Here is a 14,780-nt window from a genome sequence, read left to right on the forward strand (position 1 = left end):
GTGAAGCTATCGCAGAAGAGTTGAAGATGTTGCAATACAACGCTCAAGCTTGTGATATCCTCTTTAACGGATTGTGCCCCGAAGAATTCAACAAAATCAGCCGCCTTGAGAATGCAAACGGAATTTGGGATACTTTGATTGACATGCACGAAGGTACCGACTCCGTCAAGGAATCCAAATTGGATGTGCTTAAAAGTCAACTTGACAAGTTCAAAATGAAGGATGGTGAAGGTGTCACTAAAATGTACTCTAGGCTTGCTCTCGTCACATATGAGATTGTCGGCTTAGGAAGTGAAGAGATGACCGATAGATTCATCATCAAGAAGATCCTAAGAGCCTTGGATGGAAAATATGATACCGTGTGCACATTGATCCAAATGATGCCCAATTACAAAGATCTCAAGCCAACAGAAGTCATTGTAAGAATTGTTGCTCATGAGATGTCACTCAAGGATAAGGAAGAGCTTCACAACAGGTCAAGTGGTGCTTACAAAGCCTGATGTGATGCTCCTACATCATCAAGTGAGAAACAAACCTTCAATGAAGAATTGAGCTTAATGATGAAAAACTTCAACAAGTTCTACAAGAGTAGAAGCAAGGAAAGAAGTTCCAAGTCAAGGTCCTACAATGACAAAAGATCTTCGAGTTATGAACGTAATTGCTACAACTGTGGAAGACCCGGATACTATTCCAATGAGTGTACGGCTCCTTACAAAAGGAGAGAAGATTCACCCAAAAGAAGAAGTAGAAGAGAAGAATCACCACCAAGAGAGAGGAGGAGTAGAGATGATCATTATGAACGAAGAACCTCCCGGAGAAGCAAGGATTCATAAAGGAAGGACAAATCATCAAAGAGCTACACAAAGCAAAGACATCAAGCTCATGTTGGTGAATGGGTATCCGGCTCCGACTCCGACCATCACTCCGAGAGAAGCTATCACTCTGACTCCGAACATACTCAAGATGAAGGTGTTGCTGGCTTAGCACTTGTGTCAACCAACTCCTACGACATATTGGACTCACCAAATGAAGGAATTGGAAGATGCTTCATGGCTAAAGGCCCAAAGGTATCACACCCCGAGTATGTTGATTTCAATAATGATGAAGATGACTTGTTAGGTGATGATGATTTACTTGTTGACAACTATAAGGGCATATTTATCCCTAAGGTGTTTTGGTGATTGATGACAATGCTTTTGCGGACTAATCGTGTGCTTTGAGTTTCTCAGACGCTTCATCGCTAGGCACAAGATGGTTCGGTGCCCCTCGAAGACTATTGAAGACGGCGTTGTTCTACGTTTCTTTTTTGGTGGATTTGAATCATAGGAGAGCCGTACTATTAAGAGGGGGTCCGCATCGGAAAGGTTCGGGTGGAATCATCACGTACACGTTTCCTTCATTGTCTCCACCTTTCCCTTGCACTTTGGAGCATCCCCCGTCTATCCTCTGTGCGTTTGTCCTGGCTGATGTTGCTGAGCTTGCGGTAGTACTGCTCCCTGGAGCGGTAGTACCGCAGGCACCTGCGGTAGTACCGTGCCACGGCGCGGTAGTACCGTGCCACGGCGCGGTAGTACCGTGCCACGGCGTGGTAGTACCGCGGGAGCCCACGGTAGTGCCGCTCCTCTGGAGTTGTAGTACCGTGGCTCCCAGGCCAAGTGCCGTTGCTTCACGGTAGTAGGGGCGGATGTAATTTTTTACATCTGCGCCTCCGCGGTAGTACCACACCTCATGCGCGGTAGTACCGCGCTCGGCCTGCCAAGTGTCGCTACTTCGCAGTAGTAGGGGCGGATGTAATTTTTTACATCCGCGCCTCCGTGGTAGTACTGCAGTCCTTGCGTGGTAGTACCGCACGTGGCCTGTTTCAGCTGCCATGCGGTAGTACCGTTCCCCAGCGGTAGTACCATGTCGGACTGTTGCACTGTTTCTTTTCCAGCGGAAGTAGGCACGGATGTATTTTTATTCATCCGCGCCCTTCGTAGGCTAGGACTTTCCTGCCTTGCGGTAGTACCGCGCTCGCGGAAGTACTGCTCTTAGTCAGGCATGTTCTAGTCTCTGCTGTTGTCGCGGAAGTACCGTGGTCCCTCACGGTAGTACCGCGTGGCCTTGCGGTAGTACCGCGTTCCTGGAGCGGTAGTACCGCATGTCGCGGGCTGGATATGTGGATAACGGTCGGATCTTTTCCATAGCTATAAAAGGGGTGTCTCCTACCTCTAGTTGACCACCTCTTCCATCCCTAAGCTCCATTGTTGCTCCAAGCTCCATTTTCGCCCGATCTATCTCCCTAGCCAATCAAACTTGTTGATTTGCTCGGGATTGGTTGAGAAAGCCTCGATCTACACTTCCACCAAGAGAAATTTGATTCCCCTCACTAATCCCTAGCAGATCTTGTTACTCTTGGGTGTTTGAGCACCCTAGACGGTTGAGGTCACCTTGGAGCCATAGTCCATTGTGGTGAAGCTTCGTGGTGTCGTTGGGAGCCTCCAATTAAGTTGTGGAGATTGCCCCAACCTTGTTTGTAAAGGTTCGGTCGCCGCCTTCAAGGGCACCAATAGTGGATTCACGGCATCTCGCATTGTGTGAGGGCGTGAGGAGAATATGGTGGCCCTAGTGGCTTCTTGGGGAGCATTGTGCCTCCACACCGCTCTAACGGAGACGTACTTCCCCTCAAAAGGAAGGAACTTCGGTAACACATCCTCGTCTCCACCGGCTCCACTCTTGGTTATCTCGCGCCTTTACTTTTGCAAGCTTACTTGTGTTGTATCCCTTGCTTGCTTGTGTGCTTGTTGTTGTTGCATCATATAGGTTGTTCACCTAGTTGCATATCTAGACAGCCTACTTTGATGCAAAGTTTAATTTGGTAAAGAAAAGCTAAAAACTGTTAGTTGCCTATTCACCCCCCCTCTAGTCAACTATATCGATCCTTTCAATTGGTATCAGAGCCTCGTCTCTTTATTAAGGACTTTGCCGTCCGAAGAGTATGGTTGACACCGTAGACCATGGGGAGGAGGAGCACTCTGGTGTGAATCTGATCTCGTCTACGGGTGATGGGGAAACCACGGTGTCCCATGAGGAATTCAATGTGGCCTTGGACACATTAAAAACCTCCATGACAACCACGGTAGAAAGCATGTTTAATAAATTCTTAGAAGGACTTAAACTACCTACCTCGCCGTTGAAAGTGGGTGATCCCACTAACAAGGTGACGGATGCTAACTCCGACAAGGGGGAAGCTAATAGTGAGAAGGGTCCTTCTACTAGTGGTAGAAATGGCACCGGCATCTTTGCCCATGTGGAACCTCCAACTTATGGAGGACCGATTCCCTCTACTCATTTAAATCATGCCGGTCCTCCTCCTAAGATTGTGAAAAATGAGGTTTTTGATTCTTAGGTGTATCGCTTCAAGCGTCATTTAAATCATGTGAATACTAATCTTTGGAGAATCATTGAAGAAGGTTTCTATCCACATGACCGAAGCAACTTCACCCCGAGAGAAGTGGTGGATAATCAATTCAATGAGAGTGCTCTCTTCATCATCCAAGATGCAATCCTTCCCGAAGATCTCCCTCATCTTCGACCCCATGCCATGGCCAAAGACGCATGGCAATGCGTTGTGTCTCTCTATCGAGGAAGTGCTAGCATTCAACGCTCCAACTATGAAGTGGTGCAAGATGAAGCCGATGAGTTTGCAATGAAAGAAGATGAAGAACCTCGTGAGCTCTTTCGAAGAGTGACCAAACTCGCGGTCTCACTCCGAGATCATGGGAGCAAGGACACGGATGACAATTGGATCAAGCGCAAGTTCCTCAAGGCCATGATGCCCTACAACAAGGCCATGTCCTCCGTCATTCGTCAAAGACCGGACTTCCACTCCATGACCTCAAGTGAAGTGTTGGATGAGTTCGTTGCAATGAGCATCTTGGACAAGACCGCCGACAATGCGGTGCTCCGTTCTCAAAGGGCAAAGAAGCCCAACCTTGCCTTGAAGGCCAAGGTTATTGTGGAAGAAGAGGAAGAAGAGGAAGATGAGGAGAGCAACCCCGAAGACACAAAATATGATTATCATGAGCACATGGCTCTTGCTTCAAGGCAATTTTGGAGCAAGAAGAACTCAAGACCCAACTTCAACAAGAACAACTCAAGTGGCTTCAAGGGCAAGCAACGAGTTAGAACTTGTTTCAACTGTGGCAATGTGAGCCATTTCGTTGCGGATTGTCCTTACGAGAAGCGGGAAGACAATGGTGGCAAGTTCATCCGAAAAGACAAAGCCAAGTCCTTCCCCAACAAGAACAACTTCACCAAGAAGACTCCTACTCGTGGGTTGGTGGTTCAAGAAGAATACCATGAGGATGACGATGATGATGAAAATGGAGAAGCAATGTTCATGGCCTCCGTTGCCATTGCTACCACTCCCCGGGTGTCTCTCTTTGATTCACCCAACGAGAACATCACCGCCAAGTGCCTCATGGCTAAAGCCACTAACAAGGTAACCCCCAACATCAAAACCACCATCATTACTAATCCTTCTTTGACGGGTTGCATTGATGAAAGTGAGGGGCCTAATGAAGAGTTGAATGAGTTTGAGTCTTTTATGAGTAAACTCAAGGGCAAATCCAAGAAGCACTTTGTTGCTCTCTTGGAACAACTTGGTGAAGCCAATGACATGATCGAGGCTCACGAAGAAACCATCTCTAAGATGGAAGGTCATAGTCGTGACTATGCCGATGAGATATCGGATCTCTCCAATGCTCTTGAGAAAGAGCGTGGGCATCGTTTGACTCTTGAGGAGTCACACAACGATGACCATGCTAAGTTAAAGAAAGATCTTGATCATGCTCTTGTTGTGTCTCGTGTGTTAACTTCCGAGAAGGCTAAACTTGGGTTTGATCATGCTAGACTCAAGGAGGAGTTTGATGTACTTGACAAGGCCCACAAGGTCTTGAAGGGTGCTCACGCTAACCTCAAGGAGTCTCATGCTCAACTCCAAGTTAAGCTAACCAAGGAAAAGGCCACTTTTCCTCATATGGTATTAGTTGATAATGCATATGCTACTAACCCGTGTTGTGAGCATGTGCATCTTGTGGAGGAGAATGCCAAGTTGAAGGATCAACTTGAGAAAGGCCTTGTGACATGCATTCAAGGTGAGAAGAACCTCAACGACCTTTTGAGCAATCAAAAGGAAGTTGTGGCCAAGAAGGGAATTGGGTTCGCACCCAAGTCCAAGAACAAGAAGAAGAACGACAAGACCAAACGACCTCCTCCTCTCAAGCAAACCTTTGTGAAAGAGGGAGAGGGTGCTCCTAAGGAGAAGAAGGAAAATGTGAAGGGTGTTGATGTCAAAAAGGGCAAAACCATCTCCTCCAACAAAGCCGGCGACTTTAATCCTTCATATGTGTTGTGCCGTGCTAGTGATGGGCATGTTTATGCTAAATTTGTTGGTTCTCCTTATGAGTACATTGAATGGTCTATTTGGGTTCCTAAGACCCTTGTTACTAACATCAAAGGACCCATTACTAAATGGGTACCTAAAACCAAGCATTGATCTCTTGTAGGTGTTTGCTTCCGGTGGGGGATCATGGTTGCTCGATAGTGGAGCAACAAATCATATGACCGGGAGCAAGGACTTGGTGGTGGACGTGCACAAGATTCCTTCTATGCCCACCAATGTCGAGTGGGGTGATGCCTCGTCTTCTAAGGTATTGGGTCTTGGCAAGGTTGTCATTTCTCAGGATCTAACGATCGAGAAAGTCATGCTTGTTGAGTCCCTTGCATTCAATCTTCTTTCCGTTCGTCAACTTGCACTCATGGGCTTTGCCACTTTCTTTGATATTGATACTGTGGCCCTCTTGTGGAGCAAGACTCTTAAAGTAGCCTTTGTTGGGCATGTCGAGAACGGTCTTTATGTGATTAACTTTTCGGAGCAACCCACTAAGACCGCGACATGCCTAATGGCTAAAGTTGATGTGGGATGGCTTTGGCATCGCCGTTTAGCCCACGTCAATATGAGATCTTTGCAAAGTCTCCTTAAGGGGGACCATGTCCGTGGACTAACAAATGTTAGTTTTGCCAAAGATCGTGCTTGCAGTGCTTGTATTGAAGGAAAGCTTCATGAGAAGGCTCACCCTCCCACGACCATCATCTACTCGAAGAGACCCTTGGAGCTCCTTCACATGGATCTCTTTGGGCCTCCATCCTTTGATAGTCTTGGAGGTAGAAAGTATTGCTTGGTGATTGTGGATGATTATTCAAGATACACTTGGGTATATTTCTTCAAGAGGAAGAGTGAGACTCAACAAACCGTCATCGACTTTGCAAATGAAGCTCAACGTCAACATGATGCAAAGATCTTGACAATAAGAAGTGACAACGGCACCGAGTTCAAGAACTACACCTTGGATGAGTTTCTTAGTGATGAGGGGATCAAGCATCAATATGCTGCTCCATATACCCCTCAACAAAATGGTGTCGCGGAGAGGAAGAACCGGACGTTGATGGATGCGGCAAGGACCATGATGGCGGAGTTCAAGTCTCCATACAACTTTTGGGCCGAAGCCATCAACACAGCATGTCATGCATCCAATCGGCTCTATCTCCGCAAAGGCTTGAACAAGACTCCTTATGAAATACTCACCGGTAACAAGCCCAATCTCAAGTACTTCCGGGTGTTCGGGTGTAAGTGTTTCATTCTCAAGAAAGGTGTTCGTTTGTCTAAATTTGAGGCTAGAGCTTATGAGGGCATATTTGTTGGTTATGCTACAAACTCTCATGCTTACCGTGTCCTCAACAAGTCCACCGGACTCATTGAGGAGACGTGTAACGTGGAGTTTGACGAAAATAACGGCTCCCAAGTGGAGCAAAGTGGTACTTGTGATGTAGGTGATGAAATTCCTCCCCAAGCCATAAGAAGAATGGGTATTGGTCATATTCTACCCATTGAGGAACCCCTTGTGGCCGAAGGAGAAGGACAATGCTCCACTCAAGTGGAGCCATCACCTCCCCAAGACCCACACGCTTCCGAAGAACAAAGTGAAGGCCCTCAACCTCCTGAACAATACCAAGGGCAAGATCAACCTCAAGATGGTGGTGAACCACCAAATGATGCCCAAGGCCAAGTTCTCCCCCTCGAGCAAGTTCAAGATCAAGAGCAAGCTCAAGACGGCGCTCAAGATAATCAAGTTAACCCTCCTCCTTCCACATCCGAGGAGGAATTAGAGCGTCGTGCCGCGAAGATTGCTTCCAAGCTCACCACCAAAGGTCATCTCATGGAGAATGTGGTTGGAAGCCTAAGAAAGGGGGTAAGCACTCGTAGACAATTAGCAAACTATTGTGAACATCACGCGTTTGTCTCTTGTGTTGAACCCCAAAAGGTCTATGAGGCGCTCGAAGATTCGGATTGGCTCAATGCCATGCATGAAGAACTCAACAACTTCGAGTACAACAAGGTGTGGAGATTGGTGCCAAGGCCGTCGGGGAACCACAACGTCATTGGAACCAAGTGGATTTTCAAGAACAAGCAAGATGCTCATGGGAACATCATTCGCAACAAGGCAAGATTGGTAGCACAAGGCTACTCCCAAGTCGAGGGTATCGACTACGGTGAAACCTTTGCTCCCGTTGCTCGCCTTGAATCCATTCGTTTGTTGATTGCTTATGCTTCCCATCACAACTTTAAGTTACAACAAATGGATGTGAAAAGTGCTTTTCTTAATGGTCCTATTAATGAGTTGGTTTATGTCAAGCAACCCCCCGGGTTCGAGGATCCCTACTTCCCGGATCATGTGTATCAACTCGATAAGGCACTCTATGGCCTTAAACAAGCCCCACGTGCGTGGTATGACCACCTTACCGAGTTGTTACAAGATCGTGGATTTGAGGTTGGGCAAATCGATCCCACTCTTTTTACTAAGAAGGTCAAAGGGGAGTTGTTTGTATGCCAACTATATGTTGATGATATTATCTTTGGTTCCCCTAACAAAGCTTTCAATGAGGAATTTGCCGCTCTCATGACCTCTAAGTTCAAGATGTCTTCGATGGGAGAGTTGAAGTTCTTCCTTGGTTTTGATATCAAACAAAGAAGAGAAGGTACCTTCATCAACCAAGCCAAATACACTCAAGACATGCTAAAAAGATTCAAGCTAAGTGATGTCAAGCCGGCTTCTACTCCAATGCCTACCAAGTGCCAACTTGACATTGATCCCAATGGTAAAGCGGTGGATCAAAAGGTATATCGCTCCATGATTGGCTCCTTGCTTTACCTTTGTGCATCTAGACCGGATATCATGTTGAGTGTGGGAATATGTGCACGGTTTCAAGCCGCACCGAAGGAAAGCCACTATGTGGCGGTCAAGCGAATCTTTCGATATTTGGCTCATACCCCAAACTTTGGCTTATGGTACCCAAGAGGAGCAAACTTCAAGCTTGAAGGATATACGGATTCCGATTGGGCGGGAGACAAAGTGGATAGGAAGTCCACTTCCGGAGGGTGCCAATTTCTTGGTTGCTCTTTGGTGAGTTGGTCTTCCAAGAAGCAAAGTTGTGTGTCTCTCTCGTCCACCGAAGCGGAATATGTGGCGGCCGGTAGTTGTTGTGCACAACTCCTATGGATGAGGCAAACTTTAAAGGAGTACGGTGTCATTTGTGACAAAGTGCCTCTTTGGTGTGATAATGAAAGTGCCATCAAGATTTCTCTCAACCCGGTGCAACATTTCAAGACGAAGCATATTGAGATTCGGTATCACTTCATCCGGGATCACATTAGGCGAGGGGAGATCGAGCTCAAGTATGTCAAAACTCATGATAACCTTGCAGATATTTTCACGAAGCCCTTGGATGAAGCAAGATTTCGCGAGTTAAGGCATGAGATAAATATCATTGATTCGAGCAATGTGACTTGAACCCTTGCACCTCCCACCACACTCAACTTGTTGTCTAGTTTAGGTGTAGGCATGGACATAGGGGAGTGTTGTTCTCTCAATGAACTCTCCCTCCCCCCATTATGCATAAATCAATCAACTCTTTCACATTAGCCATTTTTGATGGTACTTGTGCTTCAAAGACGAGTTTTGGTCATGGGCCCAAGGATAATTCTTCGTGGTGCCATACCAACTGACTCAAACATAGGTGGCTCCGACCACCGCCCTCTCTTTTGAGAGGTAGTGCCGCGTGGTTTCTACTTATTGACCTTCTGCCTGTGTGTTGTGCGTGTTCTTGTGGTGTCTCTTGTGCTCAAAGTTTCCTTGCGAAGACCTCTTTTTCGTGTGTTTTTCTTGAGCTCACGGTATTACCGCGGCCTGCCACAGTACTACCGCATGTGGAGAGAACGGTACTACCGCCCCAGCGCGGCATTAATTTTTTTACTGCCGCCTGGAGAGCGGTACTACCGCCTTGGTGTGGTTCTTCAGCCCAAGCGGTACTACCGCGATGAGGTGCGGTACTACCGCGCTATCGCAGACGCATGGGGATAAGGACGGGCAGGGGGGTTCTAACTCCCCCATACCCATTTGTTTGTTTCTCCCCACCTCGTCTCTCTCTCTCGCTCAAGAATGGGGTCGGAGTCCATCACCGGATCTCCGCCTCCGGCTGCTCTCCCGCGATTCCGTCCGGTGGGATCGTTCCCCACCACATGCTCTTGCCATGGAACAAGGTCTTTCCCCAAATCCCCTTCTTTTTGGCTTGTTTTCTTTGCTTCTAGGTTTTTGGGGAGATACATGTGTTCTTGAGATTTTAGGCTAAATCTATGCAAGAGTAGGATGTTGGAGAGTAGTATTGCGTAGGGATTATACTTGATATGTTGTCATGTGATGGATTTGATCAACCATAGTACCGCCATGGTTTCGCGGTTCCTCTGAGATTCAAATCCTGGTTCGGATCTGACGCGGCGTGGTACTACCGTGCCACATGTGCGGTACTACTGCTTGTCCAGTACTACCGCCCGTCCGGTGCGGTACTTCCGCACTAGCTGCGGTACTAGGGTCTTACTACCGCTCCCAGTCCCGGTACTACCGTGCCTTCACATGGTACTACCGCAACTAGGAGCGGTACTAAAATTTTAGTACCGCGGCACCAGGCCGTACTACCGTTGGGTCAAATCTCTCTCATGGCAATTATCCTGTATGCTTTCTATGTCTTTCTTTTGCTTTGTCGTGGTCTTTGCATTGATCCTTCTTGCTTGTCATGGGTGTTTTGCGCTTTGTGTCTCAGGTGGTGGCTCTCGCCGTTCCAATCCTAGTCATAACACTGGCTCCAAGCGTGTGCACAATCCCGGGGAAGCACCAGAGGGCTCCACTGCCCCCAAGCGCTCCGTCAAGACCTCCGCTAGCAAGCACAAGGAACCCGCTAAGGGCATGGACAAGATTCCTCCTTCTGAGTTCGTTCGTCTCAGGCAGCTAAACCTGTATGTGAACCCTCGTGCTACCATCAGAGGCAGTGAATTGTTTTGGTCCAAGCAGCAGACTCTCATTTATCTGGATGTCATCAAGAACAAGCAAAATACCTACATGGATGTCAAGTGGATAGACATGCATCACCTGAGGAAGGACAAGTTTCTTGAGTACTTTGGAGAAGCTCTGGATTTGGTGGAGCAGTTTGGTATTGAACATGTGATCTCTTTCCACCTTGACTATGACCCTGAGCTTATCTGTCAGTTCTTTGCCTCAGTTTGCTTTCACCCTGGGGAGGAGCGGAGGATGACCTGGATGACCAATGGCCGTAAGTTGACTGCTACCTGGAAGGAGTTCATGGATCTGCTCCAGGTTCCTGATGACGGGCTCGACACTCCCGTGGGTGTTCTCCCCCATGCCAATTCTGAGTCTGCTAACAAGGACAAGATTCAGCCATTCTATGTTGAGAAGGTGCTTCCCAATGGCAAGTCGGCGTGGGTGCTCAACTCTTTTCTGGATATCATGTATCGCATCTTCCGCAACTCTCTGTTCCCTCGCATTGGCGACAAGGACAAGGTTCATGCCTATATGGTGGATATGATGCTCCTGTGCGAGTAGGCTCATGTGTCTCAGACTCGGCCAATTGATGTCTCACACATCATGTGGTGTGAGCTTCGGTTTGCGGTGTTCAACGGCAAGGTGCCTATCTATGGACCATATCTGTTTCTGTTGATCTCCAAGACTTAGGAGAAGATGTACCCTCGTGATGAGTTCCTTGCTCCAGACTGGATTCGACATGATCCCATCAGTCTCCGTGTCAAGCCCAACTGGGCCAACACTACTACTCGTGCTGAGGCGTTTGCTGCTAGGAGGGCTGTTGATGAGGAGGAGACTGGAGTAGAGGATGTTGCTGAGGACCGTGCTGCTAGGTCTTCCCATAGTTCCTCTGAGCCCTCGTGGGCCAAGAAGCTGAAGGACAAGATGAAGACTCTTTTCTGCATGCAAGCTAAGGGGCAGTACAGGACTCACGTGGCATCCAAGGAGAGTCGCCGCCGGGACAAGAAGATCTTGAAGCTGTATGGAGAGGACGTGTCTGGCGGTTCTGAGGATCGCATCACTCCAGAGGCCGAGTGGATGGAGAAACAAGGCTACAGGTGGACTGATTTTGAGGAGGACGTCAAGGAGACCATTCCTGCCGCCGAGTCTGACGAGGAGCGTTGGGATGATTTCTCTGCTTGAGCCACCCCTTGTGTGTAGGTGTCCTCTCTGCCTTTTTGGCGTCTCGATGCCAAAGGGGGAGAGAGTGTAGGGATTTGCGAGTCGTGTGTCGTCGTTCGTGTTTGGTGTGTTTGCTTTCTCGTTTGAACCTCGTTTGAACCTCGTTTCGGTTGCTTTGGGTTGCTTTCCTTCATATGGTGTAAGACATATGCACTCTACCTATCTTAGTGAGCTTGTGATATCTTGTGCTACCTTTGTTTTATGCTCTTGCTTAGATGTTAGTCTTACTCATGCAAGATCATGCCTTGTCTCTAAAATATAGGGGGAGTGTTGATCCTAGTTTGTGTGTTATGCAGTCCAAAGCATCCATCTAGATTGCACACATCTAGGGGGGCGTCTATATTCTAGAGAGGAGGGGTTTGCCTCTGCTCAATATTATCTCCCTTTTGTGCAAATCCCGTATTGTCGTCAATCCACCAAAAAGGGGGAGATTGTAAGGGCATATTTATCCCTAAGGTGTTTTGGTGATTGATGACAATGCTTTTGCAGACTAATCGTGTGCCTTGAGTTTCTCAGACGCTTCATCGCTAGGCACAAGACAATTCGGTGCCCCTCGAAGACTATTGAAGACGGCGTTGTTCTACGTTTCTTTTTTGGTGGATTTGAATCGTAGGAGAGCCGTACTATTAAGAGGGGGTCCGCGTCGGAAAGGTTCGGGTGGAATCATCACGTACACGTTTCCTTCATTCTCTCCACATTTCCCTTGCACTTTGGAGCATCCCCCGTCTATCCTCTGTGTGTTTTTCCTGGCTGATGCTGCTAAGCTTGCGGTAGTACTGCTCCCTGGAGAGGCACCTACGGTAGTACCGTGCCATGGCACGGTAGTACCGCGGGAGCCCACGGTAGTACCCCTCCTCTGGAGCTGTAGTACCGTGGCTCCCAGGCCAAGTGCCGCTGCTTCGCGGTAGTAGGGGCGGATGTAACTTTTTACATCCGCGCCTCCGCGGTAGTACCGCGCTCGGCCTGCCAAGTGCCGCTGCTTCGCGGTAGTAGGGGCGGATGTAGTTTTTTTACATCCGTGCCTCCGCGGTAGTACCGCAGTCCTTGCGCGGTAGTATCGCGCGCGGCCTGTTTCAGCTGCCATGCGGTAGTACCGCTCCCCAGCGGTAGTACCGTGTCAGACTGTTGCACTGTTTCTTTTCCAGCGGAAGTAGGCACGGATGTATTTTTATTCATCTGCGCCCTTCATAGGCTAGGTCTTTCCTGCCTTGGGTAGTACCGCAAGGGGGAGCGGTAGTACCGCGCTCGTGGAAGTACTGCTCTTAGTCAGGCATGTTCTAGTCTCTGCTGCCGCCGCGGAAGTACCGTGGTCCCTCACGATAGTACCGCGTGGCCTTGCAGTAGTACCGCGTTCCTGGAGTGACAGTACCGCATGTCGCGGGCTGGATATGTGGATAACGGTTGGATCTTTTCCATAGCTATAAAAGGGGTGTCTCCTACCTCTAGTTGACCACCTCTTCCATCCCTAAGCTCCATTGTTGCTCCAAGCTCCATTTTCGCCCGATCTCTCTCCCTAGCCAATCAAACTTGTTGATTTGCTCGGGATTGGTTGAGAAGGCCCCGATCTACACTTCCACCAAGAGAAATTTGATTCCCCCCACTAATCCCTAGCGGATCTTGTTACTCTTGTGTGTTTGAGCACCCTAGATGGTTGAGGTCACCTCGGAGCCATAGTCCATTGTGGTGAAGCTTCGTGGTGTCGTTGGGAGCCTCCAATTAAGTTGTGGAGATTGCCCCAACCTTGTTTGTAAAGGTTCGGTCACCGCCTTCAAGGGCACCAATAGTGGATTCATGGCATCTCGCATTGTGTGAGGGCGTGAGGAGAATACGGTGGCCCTAGTGGCTTCTTGGGGAGCATTGTGCCTCCACACTGCTCTAACGGAGACGTACTTCCCCTCAAAAGGAAGGAACTTCGCTAACACATCCTCGTCTCCACCGGCTCCACTCTTGGTTATCTCGCGCCTTTACTTTTGCAAGCTTACTTGTGTTGTATCCCTTGCTTGCTTGTGTGCTTGTTGTTGTTGCATCATATAGGTTGTTCACCTAGTTGCATATCTAGACAACCTACTTTGATGCAAAGTTTAGTTTGGTAAAGAAAAGCTAAAAATTGTTAGTTGCCTATTCACCCCCCCTCTAGTCAACTATATCGATCCTTTCAACAACTCTAGTGATGAATACTATGATGAAACATCAATTAATCATGCTAATCAAGATAAAATGAATGACAATGATAAGGAGGAGATTGAGCGTCTAACTAAAGAACTAAACACTCTTAAGTTAGCTCATGAAACTACCTTGGAAGATCATCGAGAACTTTTAAAGACTCATGAGAAGTTACGCTTTGAAAAGCTCAACCTTGAGCAAGAGCATGAGTTTTTAAAGGCAGTCAATGATGATCTTCGCAAGAAAAGTTCTTCTTACATTGCCAAGCGTTTACTCTTATCTACTTACATGCCACAAGTAGCCTTGCGGAACTAAGGAGTGAGGGGCTACGTGGCCAGTTAGTCTCCTGAGTCGCGATGCTCAGGAGTCCCCCTTGACGCTCAAATGGTCTTCGTACCTTGGCTCCTCTCAGGGAGGGGCGCACGACGACCAGGTCCGAGGGACCTGTCTAGGTGGCGTGCCCCCCGTGTCTAGCCCCCTCGCGTGGCGCTCCCGAGGGGAGGTATTGCGATGAGGCCAGACACTGAGCTCTGGGCTCCCTGAGGTTGATACAGCCGTGGGCTGCCCTTAGTTGTTTATCACCAGTGCAGAGCATAGCGCTTCCGTATGTGTACGGGCATAGCCGCTCCTCGGCAGTGTCGTCAGCTAGCACGGAGCGTGGTGCTTCCACTGGTATGTGGGAGGCCCCCCCCCCTCCGGGAGGAGCCCCCGGGGCATGTACAGCCCCGCCTTGACACGTGGCTGGCACGGTAGGGCTAGACGAGGTGTATCTGGGCACTCGTGAGCCAGTGCGGGACTCATGAGGCCCCACCTCAAGGCGGGTTGCGCCTGATCTTGAGCCTTGGGCAGCTGAGTGTTCCTGCGAGGTGGTTAGATACAAATGCTCTACGTCCTCAGGTCTTGGCCCTCGAGCGAGCTCAGCCGCCGCTGGTATGCCAGGTCGCGATGTAGTGGACAAGGCCA

The sequence above is a fragment of the Triticum aestivum genome, chromosome 7B, assembly GCF_018294505.1.
Source record: "Triticum aestivum cultivar Chinese Spring chromosome 7B, IWGSC CS RefSeq v2.1, whole genome shotgun sequence".
Taxonomy (NCBI): Eukaryota; Viridiplantae; Streptophyta; class Magnoliopsida; order Poales; family Poaceae; genus Triticum; species Triticum aestivum.